The sequence below is a fragment of the Eleginops maclovinus genome, chromosome 10 (assembly GCF_036324505.1).
Source record: "Eleginops maclovinus isolate JMC-PN-2008 ecotype Puerto Natales chromosome 10, JC_Emac_rtc_rv5, whole genome shotgun sequence".
NCBI classification, from domain to species: Eukaryota; Metazoa; Chordata; class Actinopteri; order Perciformes; family Eleginopidae; genus Eleginops; species Eleginops maclovinus.
Genome location: NC_086358.1, coordinates 3,052,425 through 3,070,093, shown reverse-complemented (window position 1 = coordinate 3,070,093; position 17,669 = coordinate 3,052,425).

The following is a 17,669-nucleotide window of genomic DNA, read 5'->3' as shown; positions in this document are numbered from 1 at the left end:
GCCGGACGAAGATGAGCAAAAAGAAAAGGAGATGGAGCAGGAGGAAGAGGACGAAGACAAGGAAAGGGACTGGCATGGCCTGCCACAGCCAACCACTGCGGGCACGGACTCTGGCCATGATGCTTATGCTACCACTGACATTAGCCAACAACCCGGGGAGGGACCGCGGCGCCCCTTCTGGAAAATGTACCCCTCACGGCTAATAGGTAACCAGCAGAGATCTTTCAATGCTGCCTGGTTTGGCACATATAGCTGGCTTGAATGTTTGGTTGAGATGGATGCAACTTTCTGCTTCGTCTGCCGACATTTTTTGGGTAGTGGTGGTGCTCTTCCTTGCTGCAGTGTTGTTGCCTAATTAGCAGACTTACTTTGTTGGAGATGTGTTTTGACTCTTGGCTGTTGTGTGGTAGACTATATATGGCTTTAGGACAACGTAACTATTAACTACACTGTGTGTGTGTGTGTGTGTGTGTGTGTGTGTGTGTGTGTGTGTGTGTGTGTGTGTGTGTGTGTGTGTGTGTGTGTGTTTCTGTGGGAGGGTGTTGTTTTATTGAATATATATTCGGATTGGTATTATGGCATTGATTTGAGCCCCACCGCTGTATGGGTTAGCCCCACCGTAGTTGAACCAGAAAAAATACTCTGGCGCCGCCACTGCTAATACCACTAGGAAACTACATTTCCCAGAAGGTATTGCAGTTAAATCAAGCTTTCACAGAAAAACAGCCATAGAGCACTGGCTGAAATTAAATATATTTTTCAAAATGTCCCTAAACTGTGTGTATTCAGTCATGACATGGACATTTCTTGATATGGAATGACACCATTAATCTATTGTACACTTGGTATCTTCCCTTTTTTAATCTATCTTTAAACTCTTGAATAAACATTTAGTGTGAAAAATGTCTTGTATTTATTCTTCCTGAAAAACGAGTCGGAAATAAGTTAAAATGAGCAAAGAAATGGCAAAAAATCTCACTGAAAGAGAACTGTATTTATGTTTACCACAAGGTGGAGCTCTGCTCTTGTGTAAATACCTAATGAACTGAGTGTTGGGAGTGTATGCAGGGAAATGAAACACACACAGCCTTGTTTGGTTGTACTCTCCAATATATTCAGGTATCAGATGATTTACCTTGTGGGTGTTCTTTGAAAGCAGCGTTGTATGGACCAAAGCAAAGTTAGTTTGCATAAAGACACATTTTTGCATCTTCGCTGGGGCTGAAAACCAGAATTATAGCACATGAGCTGAGGAAATTGCTTCTAAACTTGTCCAAATGGCTTTAGACCTGTTCAAAATAAGGGTGTGGACATAGTAGCTGCAATCAAAGGTGGCTTTATGGGCATATGTACTGGAAGCTGTGGGCGGCAGTGTTACTCGTGCACTGGATTTGAAAATTGTAAATAAAAAGGACCTAAAAATAAATGGCCTTTTTAATAACATTTTAAAAGGAAATAGATTTTCTCCAGGATCATGGCTGCTTTTGCATGTTTACGCTGTGACTACTCACAAAACTAAACAGAAATGCAACAAAACTACTTGGGTATTTTAAGGTTGAATAAGTATGACTGTTGTTAGGTAATTTAATAAACGTCACACATTTAAATAATTCAACATGGATACAGAAGACCTCTGCATATCCTAGCTAGAATGTCGTGATCGATGTAATGTTTCAGGATTGCATTTCCCTGCAGCAACCTGTGATTTAGACAGTATGGATTGGGTGTTATGGGACTGTCTTTCTAGAGAGGAGAGGAAGTGTCTGTAGGTGGCACTCTTTCCATCTGCAATGCTGAAACTCTTCTGAGCATCCTGCATACGACATTTACCAAGTTTTCCTTTTTGATTAAAACAAAACACACCACAATCCATCAGACATCCGTTAAGTACCTATTTGGATCCGAAAATAGATCCACTGTTTCTTCAGTATGTGTCACAGTAAAAAAGCCATAAGAAGCATTCCTTACTGGCACTGTACTCTGAAAATACTGCCTATTGTTGTTCTGATGATTCAAAACTAATACTATGTTCTCAGTTCACGGACAGGGAACTTTTTCAAGCAATGCAATCTTGTCTCTGGGTCTTGGGAGGGTTGTGGTGCACTGGGCCTGGAAAAAGCCCCTATTGACGGAGGAATTTCACAGGGAGAGCTGTGTTTGTGGTCGCTCGCCCAGTCAGCCTTATTCTAAACTTTATTCCCCCGACTGACAGACCCAGATGACCCTGACGCCACACCAGAGAGAGAGAAGGGTTTGGACATTACATTGTCCTTTCTTCATTTGAAGATGTCAGCCAAGATGTTTTATGGGTGTCCGATTTCCTTTTCTCTGTGTGCAGTAAAACCAGAGTGGACACATAAAGTTTTACAGTAATGATCCCAAATGAAGTGCAAGTTTTTGTTTTAATTTGAGGAAGTTACATTAGAATAAATTGCTCAAATGCTACTATTTGTTACATTGAGGCCAAGATAAAGTCACTTGTTAATGTTTGTGTATAATTCATCATTTCATCTCTTTATTTCCTTCTTATGTGGCTGCATTGAATCGTGTTGTTTTAAGACGTATTGCTTGTTAGTGAGAAAGTGATTTGCCCCTTTTGTGAACTCTTCAGGATAGTGATGAAGGAAAAATAAGCCATTTTTTTTCTAGGAACATTTTCTGCAAAAGACAGAATAAACCCAGCTTGTCACAGTGAATTGCAAAGTTATGTTACAACCACGCTGTACATTTTCCCAGATGAAATGCTGTTGTCAGTTTGGTGGAAAGTCTGAACCACAGGAAGCGGTGAATCAGAAATAAGCGTAAAATAGAAACCCTGCAACAAAAAAGAAAAGAAACAAAAGCTGGACCAGCAAACTTACTCCTCACCTCCGCTAAACTTTAATTTCCCATTAATGTTGGAAAACCCCGATTTAAAGGCTGGAATTACAGCTTCTCTGGGTTCTACTGACCGTTAGCTTACGGTGCTAACACTAAAGCTAACGCTAATCCTCAGTAGGATTGTTTGCTGGTGAAATACATGGAAATCTGTAAGGAAACCAGACAGAAAGTGATTGATAACATTAGCATCTGTACTTTTACTGACTGCTTTATTCCAAAAATCATAAAATAGAAGTTCACAAAGATTATCTTCATGAACAAAACATGTAAGTAGCATTAGCTTGTGTTAGCCCCAGTACTTTTACTAGGAGAGCTATTCCCACATCATCCCTTCAGCACTCAGTTACATACCATTACATTTAGCTGATCCTTTTTCACCAAAGTGACTTAAATAACTCCAATTAACCGTCAAGAAACTTATTAAAAACAAGAGACCTACACATTAGCTTTCAATTAGCCAAACCATTGTAAATGCTATTGCATTAGCCTCAAAACAGCCAAACCTTTTTAGTGCTACGTGTAGATAAAAATACTCCTTATTTTACCGGCCAAGGTGCAGTTAAGGATCCGAATTCACATTCTTTCCATTGAACAGCATAATTGGGTCCCCAGATATTTGACTATTTGGTAACTAAGAGTGTTTTGGATTTTAAAAAGTTGCTTTCTAATATTTACAGCAGTGGCAACAGATATCTGCGGCTTGGAAATAATACAGGCCGGAGAAATCTCCAGCTTGGAGCATTACTTACATTTTCCTTAGTAGTATTAGTGGAATTTCCTTCCCTACAGTATCTCAGCAAAGCACCAAAAACCAATAAAGTTAGTTTACTGTATGATTTTGAGTAACAGAACAGTCTCTTGCTGCTGCTTGTGCAACCATGCCATGTTTGAGTTCAAAGCAAGAGCTCTAATTTCCTGCCTTTCCAAACTCTTTTCCATCACAGACAGTTTTCCAGCCTTTACCTCAAGGAGACATTTGTTCTGTTTCCCTGATCATCATTTTACTTTAAAGTAAATAGTTTTTACGGATTGCATAAAGTCTAGATTTATTCGAATACTTTATGACCAACAGATGAAAAATCGATGATCTATTGATGATTGTGTTGGGTAGACCTTCAATTGTAAACACTTCAGAAGTGGATATTTTTTGCATATATCTTGGTTGTTTTAGCAGGAAACACACATGTTTTCTACTCTGCAGCCTCTGAAGAAGTGTTGCATTTATAACAAACCTCCCTATTATTTCTGCTGATACCTCTGCGCAATATGTACTTGATGTTAATGGACCTACAGTAATCTGCTGGCTGATTTACTGGAACAGGAGGTCAGTCATCAGGCTGTTTATGAGAAGAGTGTGTGTGCGCTCTCTGTGGGATAAGAACAGAGGATTGAGATGCAACGTAAACCTTTGTCCAGAACAACAGACACCCAAACGAGAATAGATGACGAAGTGAAATCCTCTCAGCACAGGGATGGCTGGATGTTGTGTGTGCATGTGTGTGTTTGCATGCATACATGTGCTCTTGGGACTACTTGGCTTTAAAGCTAACCCCTGCTCTCACTGGACTCTCATCCACTTACCCAACTCACCTGGTGTCCCCTAAACCTCACATAATGCTATCATGTGTGTGTGTGAGTCACGTAATACCCTTAAGGTAACTACAATTGTAAACCTGGTCACCCCATGGCCTGACTGACACGTCACAGCACCCAGTGGGAGCAGAGCCAATGAGAGGTGTTACAAGACAAGCTTTCCCAGGCTTAGCATGGTGGGAATGTGTGTGTGATGGGGCAGTGAGACGGGCTAAGGTCTGAGGTCATTATGAACCAAACTGTTATGTTGACAACTTTTGCAGCCCCTTACATTAGCTAATTTAGCATGTTTGTTAGCTAACCAAGAGTAGCTAATTGAGATAGCACTTGCTGAATAGTTGTTTTGTTCAGATTAAAAGTAAGTAAGTAAAACATGGAATATGGACTATAAGAAAACAACTTTGTCTGTCAAAAAGCATCAGAAATTCTCCTTTTTATTCAAGATTTAACATCAAAAGGTATATTAAATTGCATGTCTACACTCTCTCCAATGCTAATTTTAAAACACATATTTCTCCATGAATAGTCATAGATATTTCTGAGCCTGTAAGCCAATTAACTGCACTCTGTTCAGGATCAACACACTGATCAGACAGTCTGACTGTCAGAAACCTGCTACACGTCTGAGACCCACGTTGACCATGAACTCCCCTGCAAAGCTAGTTAATTCAAAAAGCCAAACACACACTCATAAACACACACTCCCCCTCCCCATGCAGGTGAGACACGCTGACTAAATCCTCCAGAGCCAAAGAAAACATCTCCTCATTTCCAAGCCCTGCCCGGCGGCCAATCAGGACGCTCCTTGGCAGCTTTGCTGTAATGAGCAGACGTCTCAGGGCTTCCACTGAACCAGACTGAAGTTTAGGAGAATATCCCAGTGTACTTCAGGTATTACATGCTGATATGAGCTTTATCCAACGGCAGGTTTAGCCTACCAAAAGTAGAGAGTAGAAAGTGAAGCAGCGGTCATCTTCAGGTCTGTTGACTGTCGGTTCAAGTATCAATGTTTGGGGATGAGCAAATTCTCAATATTGCAAACAAGAGTAAGAGTTGTATAGCAATGCCTGTCTAAAGTTTGCTAATTTAAGCTAACAATAGACCAAGTAAGACTATAGGAGCAATTACCGGGACTACTTAGCAAGTAAAGCATACCATTAGCTTTACCAAATCTGAATTCCTTTTCTTAATTTCCAGGAAGCCAATCATTTCCGTTTGGTCTGCAGAGAACAGAAACATGCTCGAGAAAAGCAATCCATCACATCGGGTCTGGTTGTCTTGCTGCTTGATTATTGAACTATAATACAGACGCAAGTATGGGAAGAATGAATCGTGCAGGCAGAAACTCAACAGAGACTCGTGTGAGCTGCCAAACAGCAATCTGTTCAATGAAGGAATTCACCAAACCAAACCAAAATTATAACTTTCATTTTTGGCGTGCGGGTTTGATTTTCTCCCATAAGCGTGTGTGCAAAGCAGGCAGATCACACCCTAGATGATAAAGCATTGCAACAGAATAGGAATTTCCCATGTTTGGATCAATTTCAACCTGATTTCCATAACATAATACAGGAAAAATGTTGAAATATAAATCTTAGTCTTATTAAAACCATAATGTGCTGTGAAGTAGAGCCAGAAAACACCTAATACAGCATTACCAGTCAGCTCAAACATTTTATGATTAATAAATTATATATTTTTGGCCTTACATTCAGCTCTTTTATTATCAGGAGGCACTTTGTAGTCCAGCCTCATAAATAAGGTTTATTGTGGTGTAATGATGGCAGTCAGTGAACCAGACTGCGATGACTGCAGATATTTCTCTTCACAACACACAATATAAATTTAGATTTGCCAGAAGAGGGGCAACACACACACACACACACACACACACACACACACACACACACACACACACACACACACACACACACACACACACTCTCTCTCTCAATATAGTATAATTACTGCTGGTCAACAAAATGCCTCTTCCAAACCGCATGACATGTCAGGATAGTGGAAAAACAGAATTTATGTCACTCGATTTTGTCCTCTGAGGTTGCTCCGCTGTTTATTTTCTTTCTGTGGTCGGTGCAGATATCTGAAGGTCTGAAGGAGAGCTTGATGCCGCTTGTGTTTCTCTGTCAGCATGATAGTTGAACTAGAACAGACTATATGCGGCTTCTAGGTAATAAGCATATCAAAGAAACACGTGAGTCGTCTGACTGTAAGCACACATAGGATGAAATGCAGAGCTATGTGTCTCCTGCACGCATAAAGATGGATCGCAAAAACTCCCAGACCAAGTGATACCCATCCATTCAATATGCTTTTGAGATGAATATATGAAAGGTTTTTGTTTCTGTACTTGTGGTTGATGAAGACACCTATTTATTTGATGTAAGTTAGATACATACATGTATATATTTTTGTAGTAAGTTGTACTTGTAGGTATAAGTAAGGGTTATCAGTAACGTACTTAAAGTGTGAAAAGTAAATATAATGATGCATGTTTGATGATTGAATGAATGTCAATCCAAAAAGAAGTTGGACACTTGGGAATAAAACCCAAACTATTTCTGTAATGATGTGGCAAAAAAAGGACAAATTGGATAAAGCAGTATATTTCTGTTGTTGACAGAGAGGCAGGAATAAGATTACAGTGCAGAACAGAGCCTGTATTTGTTCCATATCTCAGTGGATGGTATTTAACTTAACTACAGTAATGCATTCAGATTAAAGTGGCTCCACCCATACATAAGGAATTCATTCCAGGAGTACTTATATAAGATTTAGCTTGATGTGTTTAAGGGGTTATGTGTGGTTTTATATAATACAGAGCAGTATTTTCCATGCAGTCACCTACACTTTTTCTACAGCCTGAGGTTTGACTATAAATATCATTTATGTCACTTAGATCCAATATTCTCTGTCAATAAATCTCCCTTTCTTCTCTTCTGGTGACAGCTTCACACCGAAATTGGTAGCATTGAAACCAGTAGAGCCCCTGTGTGTTTCCCACTAAGCATCACTTTGGTCAAGAAATAAAAAAGTTGTTTAAGCATTGCTAGTTGGGTATGTCAGAAAGTGTATACACAGTTGTTTAAACATGGTGAAAACAGTCGTATAAACCTCTTCATTACGTCCACGCTGCATTACAGCAGCTAAACACAAGATAAAGTTTCACGAGGCACACAGTTCTCCATTTGCCCTCTATGAGAACAAAGTAAGCTTATAAACGGTAAAGAAATGAGTCCTAATCCCAACAATGGGTTAGCATTCAAGCACTCTTGAAGTCAAAGGTTTTTTGAACATCTTTTTAGTTTGATTCTTGACATAAGGTATATGGTTAGCAAAAGCTTTACATTTTTGTTGCTAACAAGTGGCTCACTGAGAAGACTCAATATCATCATGTCAAACATTAGCCTCTTTAGCTTAGCGGTGAAGTCATGTGACCGTGCTGCATTTCCTTTATAGCCCAACATTAGCCGCCTTTAGCTTAGCGGTTGCGACGTGAAGTCATGTGACCGTGCTGTAGTTCCTTTATAGCCCAACATTAGCCGCCTTTAGCTTAGCGGTGTTGATGCACAGCTATGTGACTGTGCTGTAGTTCCTTTATAGTGCTGTTGTTCCGTCATAGCCCAACATTAGCCGCCTTTAGCTTAGCGGTTGCGACGTGAAGTCATGTGACCGTGCTGTAGTTCCTTTATAGCCCAACATTAGCCTCCTTTAGCTTAGCGGTGGTGACGTGAAGTCATGTGACCGTGTTGTAGTTCCTTTATAGTGCTGTTGTTCCGTCATAGCCCAACATTAGCTGCCTTTAGCTTAGCGGTGGTGAGGTGAGGTGAATTGAAGTCATGTGACCGTGCTGTAGTTCCTTTATAGCCCAACATTAGCCTCCTTTAGCTTAGCGGTTGCGACGTGAAGTCATGTGACCGTGCTGTAGTTCCTTTATAGCCCAACATTAGCCTCCTTTAGCTTAGCGGTGGTGACGTGAAGTCATGTGACCGTGCTGTAGTTCCTTTATAGCCCAACATTAGCCTCCTTTAGCTTAGCGGTTGCGACGTGAAGTCATGTGACCGTGCTGTAGTTCCTTTATAGCCCAACATTAGCCTCCTTTAGCTTAGCGGTGGTGACGTGAAGTCATGTGACCGTGCTGTAGTTCCTTTATAGCCCAACATTAGCCTCCTTTAGCTTAGCGGTTGCGACGTGAAGTCATGTGACCGTGCTGTAGTTCCTTTATAGCCCAACATTAGCCTCCTTTAGCTTAGCGGTGGTGACGTGAAGTCATGTGACCGTGCTGTAGTTCCTTTATAGTGCTGTAGTTCCGTTATAGCCCAACATTAGCCTCCTTTAGCTTAGCGGTGGTGACGTGAAGTCATGTGACCGTGCTGTAGTTCCTTTATAGCCCAACATTAGCCGCCTTTGGCTTAACGGTGGTGACATGAAGTCATGTGACCGTGCTGTTGTTCCGTCATAGCCCAACATTAGCCGCCTTTAGCTTAGCAGTGTTGATGTACAGCTATGTGACTGTGCTGTAGTTCCTTCATAGCCTGTTAGCTTTTTACTTCTGGAGACTGCATTTACTCTTCAAAAGTCATAAAGTGGTGTTAAGATGTGGAGATTATCTTGCTGAACAACACGTGTCAGTAATATAAACGAGTGTTCACCACAGATCTTATTTTCTGCAATATTCCAAAATCAAATGGAAAAATCCCATCTCTTTTTTTGTCGAGGGAGCCCTGGCAATGCTAATTTCCAGGTCAGCCAACATAACTACGTCATCACTGCACCACTCCATGGGATAAGGGGACTAATGCAAACCAGGCCTGGAATATAGCTTGAATTTTTGGGAACAGAAAGTTTGCAAATGAGCACATTTTGTTGGATAAGAAATCCCAGACTGTGGGTGTCCTGGCTGCTCTGCAGGATAATGTGCCCACCATGTAAGTGTGGGACTTGTATCCGGTCCCTGAATGGGATCACATCGTGCCCTCCCTGTCTCTGGTCCAGTGTCTCTTTATACTGTGAGGCGTCTGCAGATCTTTCCAAAGCCTTAAAAAAACCTGGATATGGTTTTCATTTCTTGGGGCGATTGTGGTACAACTGGAGACGTCTCAAAACTCTTGAGGGACTGTTTGAAATGTATTAGTGGGGGGGGGGGTCAGAAAAAGGCTAATGTTTGTATTTACCGCTGAGGCTTTTTGAAAAAGGTCTCACCCAAGATTGATGAAGTAATCCTTTTTAACAGCAGCACTTTTTGACTTTTAAAGATATTATTGCATCTGTGCGGTGGTGGCGAAGTCCATAGGGGGTTGGCCTGGGAACTGGATATACTGGAACTACAATAAGGGATTTTCTATATATTTACTGTCATTTGTTGTCTTTTTTGTCCTATGTTTCAAATAAATCAAAACATTTAAGAAGAAAAGTATTTATAATGACACGTGTACTTCTAACATGAGGAGGGCCTTGTTTGTTTTTATAGATAAAAACCATCTGCTTCAGTCCTTAACCTAATCATTCTCATACGCTCTCTTAACTACTTCAATTATGTTTGATTGTTGGCTGTACTTTACCACATATTATAGCTGCTATTAAGCTAGTTTAAATGTGATATATTCTCCATATTCCCCACATTTCTCCAAGTCCCCTCACACGGTGAAACACCTTTTACACAACGTTATTTTCTTGGTTTTATTGAAGCTTTATCTCCATGTTCTGCTTGTTTCTGAAGCTCCATTAAAGCTCCAGCCGCCCCTCCTTATTTCTCTTTATCCCTGCGAACCAGCTCCATATGTGTGTGTGGGAGTCCTGGAACAAGCTCTGTTTATCTTTCTTGTTATTCCCACTTCCTGGTCAAGGGGGGGTTTGTGTGGTAATAACAGTGTTAAGGTACAATAATGCTTACTGGAGACAGTCTGGGTCAAAGTAAACTGGATGTTTCTTTACTGAAGGGTCCAGTTTCTAATCATTTGGTAGCACGTGCAGTACAAGAGAACAATGTTTTCCAGTTTGGCTGCAGAGAACCAGGTTTTTCAAAGTTGTTATGGTGCTACGAAGATGTCAAAGGTCAGGTCATGAGCTGGAGATAACAGATAAGTAAGATATGGAGTGAAAACATGCACGACTTTGCTTATTGAGTACATGTGAGGAGAGGAGGTGGAGGTATGGAGGGGGTTTGTGCCACACAAGTTGCCCCTGGGGCTGTGTGTGTGTGTGTGTGTGTGTGTGTGTGTGTGTGTGTGTGTGTGTGTGTGTGTGTGTGTGTGTGTGTGTGTGTGTGTGTGTGTGTGTGTGTGTGTGTGTGTGTGTGTGTGTGTGTGTGTGTGTGTGTGTGTGTGTGTGTGTGTGTGTGTGTGTGTGTGTGTGTGTGTGTGTGTGTGTGTGTGTGTGTGTGTGTGTGTGTGTGTGTGTGTGTGTGTGTGTGTGTGTGTGTGTGTGTGTGTGTGTGTGTAGGGGGGGTGCGGTTGAGGTTCAGCTCCTGGTGCCACGTTTGCATCACAGAACTGTAATTCCTTTCAGTGCTCGGCAAAGCGGGGCTGGCACTGTCCTGGCTGCTTCATTTCTTTTTAACCCTTTTTCAACGGTCGCTGCTTCATTAGCGGCCACAGAGGGACATGAACTCACGAGGGGACTAGATAGGTCGCTTTAGTGACCCATGACTCTTCAGTACAAAAATGTGTGCTTGAACTCCCAGCTAACTGTTTGGTGACTTGGTTTTCATGTGCCTTTGATTGTTACCAAGCCCCTCCCTCATCAGATATACAAAAATTGAGCATTGCAGGAGTGCCTAAGTGCCTTGGATTGTGCAGCTCTGGATTGCTGATGATTGTCCCCCACAGCTTGACCAGGAATCTTTTTCTCCACAAGTGGATTCTGTTTCAAAGTTTCCATGCACGATTTCATCATCCGAAATGACGACTGTCGCAAGCAGACTTAATCAGCTGCTCGCTAATTTGAGCCAACCCAGTGAGTTGACAGAAAAACTCCTACAGACTGTTTAATGTTTCCAGCAGACTAGTTTCAAAATAAGAACTGTGTGAAACACTGTTACAGTCAATGGGGATACTGGTGTGAAAAATAATGAGCTTAAAGTCTTTGAGTACAAGTTCCTGCTAGGGCATTATGGTAGTTAGCTTAATTGCATTTTACTGCTTGGGTTTGAACTCTGTAAATGCAGAGGTTTGCTCCATGCACTCGGGGTCAACAGGCAGAAAAATCCGAAGCTTCAAAGACCTGCGGTGTCTGGTTACGGTCTAGTTAGTTATGGTTGCAAAACTGCATGACTGTTTGTGGGCGGGGTTTATAGGAGGGTAAACTCCCTCCAATTTTAGGAGAGACTGATAAACATCAACATCTCGAATATACTGTGTAACGCACAGACAAGTAAACAATACATTTGCCAATAAAACCGTGGTGTTGTCAGACACACATAACAAGCCGGCTGACGGACACCACGAAGCACGCACGTACACCAATTCAAAACAAAGCCAGCCTGGTAATGACACTGTTTATGCCTCCTTATAAAATGAGGAAGTTGCATGACGTCTAATTGAACCCATGCAGACATGTAGGACAAATTCTGTAACTGTGTTGTTGCTGCCGGGAATGTGTCTCCTTTTCATCTTTGTTTTTGTCTGTCTTGTTTGTGAATTGTGCTATTTGGAGGGTTATCACAGCAGAGGCATCTTTGCATGCATAAACAGTGAGATGTTACTGGAAATAAAACTGAAACTGGTTTATTCAATTGAAATATAAACCGTGTTATCCCTAAGTTAAACACATAAAACAGCCAGACTCTCAGAAATTGTGACCAAACTCCTTTGAAAAGAAAAACTAGAAAATCAAATAACATTTTCAAAGTGAAACAAATGAAAAGCTGATGTGAACTGTCATGAATCAAAGTGACCCTTGCATAAACCCACACAAAGTTTGCAGCAACATGAGTCGTGTGACTCTGTGGCACTCTGGGGTTTTCCAGAGTCCACAACATATTCAGTGTTGGAAAATTACTGAAGAGCTGCAACTGTTTTGGTTGAGAGTTGACAGCCAGGTGGTATGAGTCCTGGGTTTTTGTGGAAAAGCCTCTTTTAACAGCCACGGAAAAGCCATAAAGTTTGAAAAATGATGGCCAGAAACAGAAGTAATGTGAAATCAATGACGTGCATATTTGATAGCTTGGAGATTTGCGATTCCCAAATGTCGTCTTCAAAAATGGTGTTGATTTCTTCCCCTTGGAGGCTGAGAGCTTAGCAACAGACTCGGGCAGCAAACCCTTAAAAACAGCTTGGATTGTTGGTGTATACAAAGCTCATTTTAAGGCGTTAAAAGGGAAATGTTTGATTGAATTCCCTTAAAATGAACCCATGTTGAGATTAGATTAAAAAACGTCTCCTTGGTCTGTGCTTTGGGGTTGGGAAAGTTGTGTATAGTGGCTTTATTGGGGATTTCTTTCATTGAAAACGACACTGATAAAACCTGCAACTGAACCAAAACTGTTACAGGTCAGAAAATGTTTAAGTTTGAAACAAAAAGTATGATTTTCAGACTGGTAGAAGATAACAGGGCATGTTAAAAACGGACGGCAAAACCAGTTAGAGGTCAGTTCAGGCAAACAAAACAATAAGGGGACTAACAAATATTCATCAAAGCATGGGTAGGGCAGAACAATGCTTTAGCTCCAGGTGGACACACGTATGGCCATCTGGGAAAGACAAGAGTGGAGATGAAGCCATATATATATATACTGAGTCAGGGAAATGAGGAGCAGGTGAGTAAGTGGAGCCAGGTGACGGCTGGATCTGTAATCAGAGGGACTGTTTGGTTATCCTGTTTAGGAGAATACAAACGCATCTTATGCATAAAGACAATGTATAGAATAATACAGGATTGTAGGAGGTCAAATGCTGTCAATATAAAAACCTTTAGCGAGGCAGTCATTTATGATCAACTCGGTTTGGCCCATCCCAGCTGGGATTGGGACCACTATTTTAAATGCATCTTCTGGATGTTTTAAATTCCAAAAAAGGGGAAAATCAACAAAAAAAACAGAAAAAAAAGGAATAAAAAACAAACAGAGTAAATTAACAGAAAATAAATATCCCAATTGAACTTTTTACATAAAAAACAATTAAATATCTAATGATTATCTCTGTAACCTCCAGTTTGTATTTCCTTTTTCCTCTTATCCCCAAATTATTTTTCACTATTGTACAGCCATCTCAGACCTTGTGCATCAACCATAATAACAAAATCAATCCCATCATTGACAAAAGAAGTGGCCTCATTGGGACAATTGAGACCGTTTTCCCCCTTTTTATTAGGATAAAAACACCCTGCACAATATATACGCTTCCAAAAGCATAGCATCATGCAGTAATGAAACCGTGTTCAGGCTTTTATATGTGCAAGAGGCCCCTCTATAAGCACTGTCACTGTCCTTTATTGGATGAGAGAGAGAGTTGAATGAGCCAAGTTTAGGAAACATTACACATTTCCCCGATGTAGCTCATATAGAGGGATCAGATGGCCATATAAACTCAGTTTTAACTTTGAAAAAAAAAAACCCATGTGCTTACAGGACAGCTTTCCATCTTTCCACCCTGCTGTTTGCACTCACACAAGTTACCCTGGAAACAAGGGGCATCCAAATACAGGCACAATGATGTGTGTGTGTGTGTGTGTGTGTGTGTGTGTGTGTGTGTGTGTGTGTGTGTGTGTGTGTGTGTGTGTGTGTGTGTGTGTGTGTGTGTGTGTGTGTGTGTGTGTGTGTGTGTGTGTGTGTGTGTGTGTGTGTGTGTGTGTGTGTGTGTGTGTGTGTGTGTGTGTGTGTGTGTGTGTGTGTGTGTGTGTGTGTGTGTGTGTGTGTGTGTGTGTGTGTGTGTGTGTGTGTGTGTGTGTGTGTGTGTGTGTGTGTGTGTGTGTGTGTGTGTGTGTGTGTGTGTGTGTGTGTGTGTGTGTGTGTGTGTGTGTCAGTGAGGTTCAGTCTGGGCGGTAATGTGAGACCAAGATGAAACACTCAGCCATCAGCACATTCCTCTGGGCCTTCGGTTTTCTCCAGTTTAGGGAGTAAAAAAAAAAGCAAGCAGGAAAGAAAGAAATGGATGCACTGGAGAAATAGAAAGAAAAATGGACGCCTTGTAATGAATATTACAGAGAGAGAAGCCCAAGCAGCAGTAAACATGTCAGCTACTACAAATGATGCAGCGGGCCTCGTATACAAACAGCAATAACTCCCTCATTTCTCGTTGGTACGGTATTTAAAAGTCTGTATATTGTTGTAGTTTTGATATATAATGATATGCTTTGAGGAGGCTTTGCCCGTCAGCCTCGCCTGCTTCACGACGGTGGTTGACGGAGGAATTTACTTCCCACAAATATTGTCTGCATATATCTGTAAACCAGACAGAAAATGGAGAGCTGGCTTAATTGCTGTGATGTGGCTGCAGAGCCATTGAATAATGTGTACCCAGACTTTTGTTTGTTGAAATAAATTATGCCACAAACATCTTTGAAAAAGTCCCAGCCTGACATTTGAGTTGGCTGTCATTTTAAAAAGACCAGAGTTCTTAAGTACTAGCTAGCTTATGTAGCATGTTGCCAAGGATAGAAGGAAGGGGGGAACAGAGCGCAGGTCTTCTGGTCTGATTGTATTTTTCTACATATAAGAACAACCTCTTTCATGCCCAGTATTTTACACGTAACTTTTGTGCTTGAAGTGAGTTTACTTCACCGAAACCTGGCGTTACCTAGCTTGTTGAACTAGCTAGCTAACATGCTAACGTTTACAAGACCTGTATTAGCTTACAAGCTAGCCAGTAGGATTAACACAAATGTCTTGGAGCTCATCATGGCTAGTGAACAGTATCACTGACAAGTACATTCAGTTTTATGTTCCTAAATAGCAGCACAGAAACAGAACAAGTCTTCCCTCACTCACAACAAAGTCAAAGGCAGCCTCTCTCTACTAGATAGTTCTTTATAGAAACTGTCTCTACAGAATTTTGGGTGTGAAATGTACTCACTATGTACTGTTCTCTAATAATGGGATTAGGATGAACATAGTTAAACCAGTGAATCGTTTTAAGTAAGGCATTTCCCTGAATCAATTCTGCAGGATGAGTCATAAAACCTGTTAATAAGTTAGCGTTTCAGCACTTTTGGTTACCTCACATCCAAGTTCTTGGTTTTTTGAGGATTTAACAAGTCTTGAAAAGGCTGTCGCTAACAAGTTGTTAAATAAAAGGACAATAGGTCATCGTACTGAACAGGAATATGACGTTAGCTCAGTTGTGCTGAAGTTATGTGAGGTATTGTAGCTTGTTCATAGCCTTACTTTAGCTATTTACTTCCAGCGATCGCATTTACTCTTCAAAAGTCATGAGTTAATGTGTGGAAGTATAACAGACTAACAGCAATGCAGGATAACATTGCTGTTAATATTCCAAAATTCAATGGAAAGTCACATTGCTTTTTGTTGAGAGAACCAAGGAGATGCTAACTTACATGCCCACTCTATACTCCACCATCTTGGAAACATTGCAGGATTGTTACAAATACAAAACAGTGAGACTAACTAACGGAGTTAAACCCACTGTGAGAGCTGGACAGAGTGAGGGAGAGTCCCAGCAGTTGTTATTCTCTCTTTCTGCTTTGTTCAGCTCTGTTTGGAGGACCGACTGCCTCAGTTTCTCCATTCTTGTTTCTCCGTTTTTCTGATCCAGCCCTCCCCTTTCAACATCCCACATCCTTCTCTCCTCTGCATGCAGAGGGGGAAAAACGCAGAGTCCACAGTAATTATCCAGCTGGAACTGCTCATGGCTATTCGTGCTGTATTAAATTCATTACCAACCAGAAAAACAGAATCTGAAACTCCTTCAGTGCAGATGTGTTTTTTTACACAAAGGTTTATTAATATGACACCTTGATTGTTTGGCTCAGATACACTTGAATTCAGGTCCAACAAGTGCCATGTTTTCCCACCTTCTTGCAGTCTGTTGAAGGTTTGGGAGGTAGAGGTTAAAAGGTTAGCATTGAGCTAGTGACCTGACGGTAGCCACAGCAAAGGAAAGAAGTATTCTTGGAAATGTTCTGGAAAGCACCGCTCCATTCATCAGGAAGGATTCCTCAGCAGGACTAAAGGATGAGGAAAAGTCTTCTAAACCACATGCTTTTTCAAGGTTACGCAATGTACCTAGTTGTTGGTTGCTTTACACACACATTAATCCAGGCTGCTCTCAATCAAAACCAGAGCAAAAGACAGTGTTCGGTGTTGTAGAGCATCGTGGGAGGTTGTCATGGTAAGTGTCTCGTATGAAGTTAGGGTGTTTGCAATGTCAATATTTAATTGCCAATAAGGTGCAGCAGAAACAAGCTGTGAGCACACCTCATATTTCCACCCTTTGAGTTAACTTTTTAGCAAACAATTGCTTGTTTATGCTAATATATAGCAACATTAGCATTGATGTAGCTGTTAGTTTCTAACGTTGTCCTCTCATGCCAGGCAGGTACGTTGCAGGCGAAAGTGGGTTCATCTTAGTTCGCTTTGTCCACAAAAATACCATTAAAAAGGCCTCTTGTTGCCATCACATACCTTCCTGCAATCTAGAATACACTACTAGTTGCTTTAAAGACCTTCCTCATAGTAGTTACCTGTCAAACACAGGTGTAACTAATCCCATTAATCATGGTGTTACTCGTCCAGGGCTTTACTTGTGCAGGTGAGTGGAAACTAATACGACAGAGCCCATCGTTAATGGTATCATTACACCTGTGGTTTAAAATATTTGCCGTAAAAAAGGCCTATTTAAGGCAAACAAGGGACTTATTTCAGGCTCAGAATCATTTGAGTAAGGGGAAACTGTACAGCTTAAGAGAGCAAACATAGTTTAGTAACAGGTATCCCAATGAAATGTGATTACTGACTTGAAGACAACCCTGTTTTGTGTTACAGTTTTCTGAACGATGGCCAAATTCCTGGCCTTGTAACTCATGGTGTTTGCCAAAAAGCGTGTGTGTGCGTGCGTGCGTGCACGTGCGTGTGCGTGCGTGCATACAGGGCTAACTGTTTCAGTTATCTACTGTCCAAACTTTGCAGGAGTGGAGCTGCAAAAGGGAAATTAGACATGCACACACTGAATCCTGTATTACACACACCAGTCTGAGCAGAAATCACACACACACAGACTCAGGTA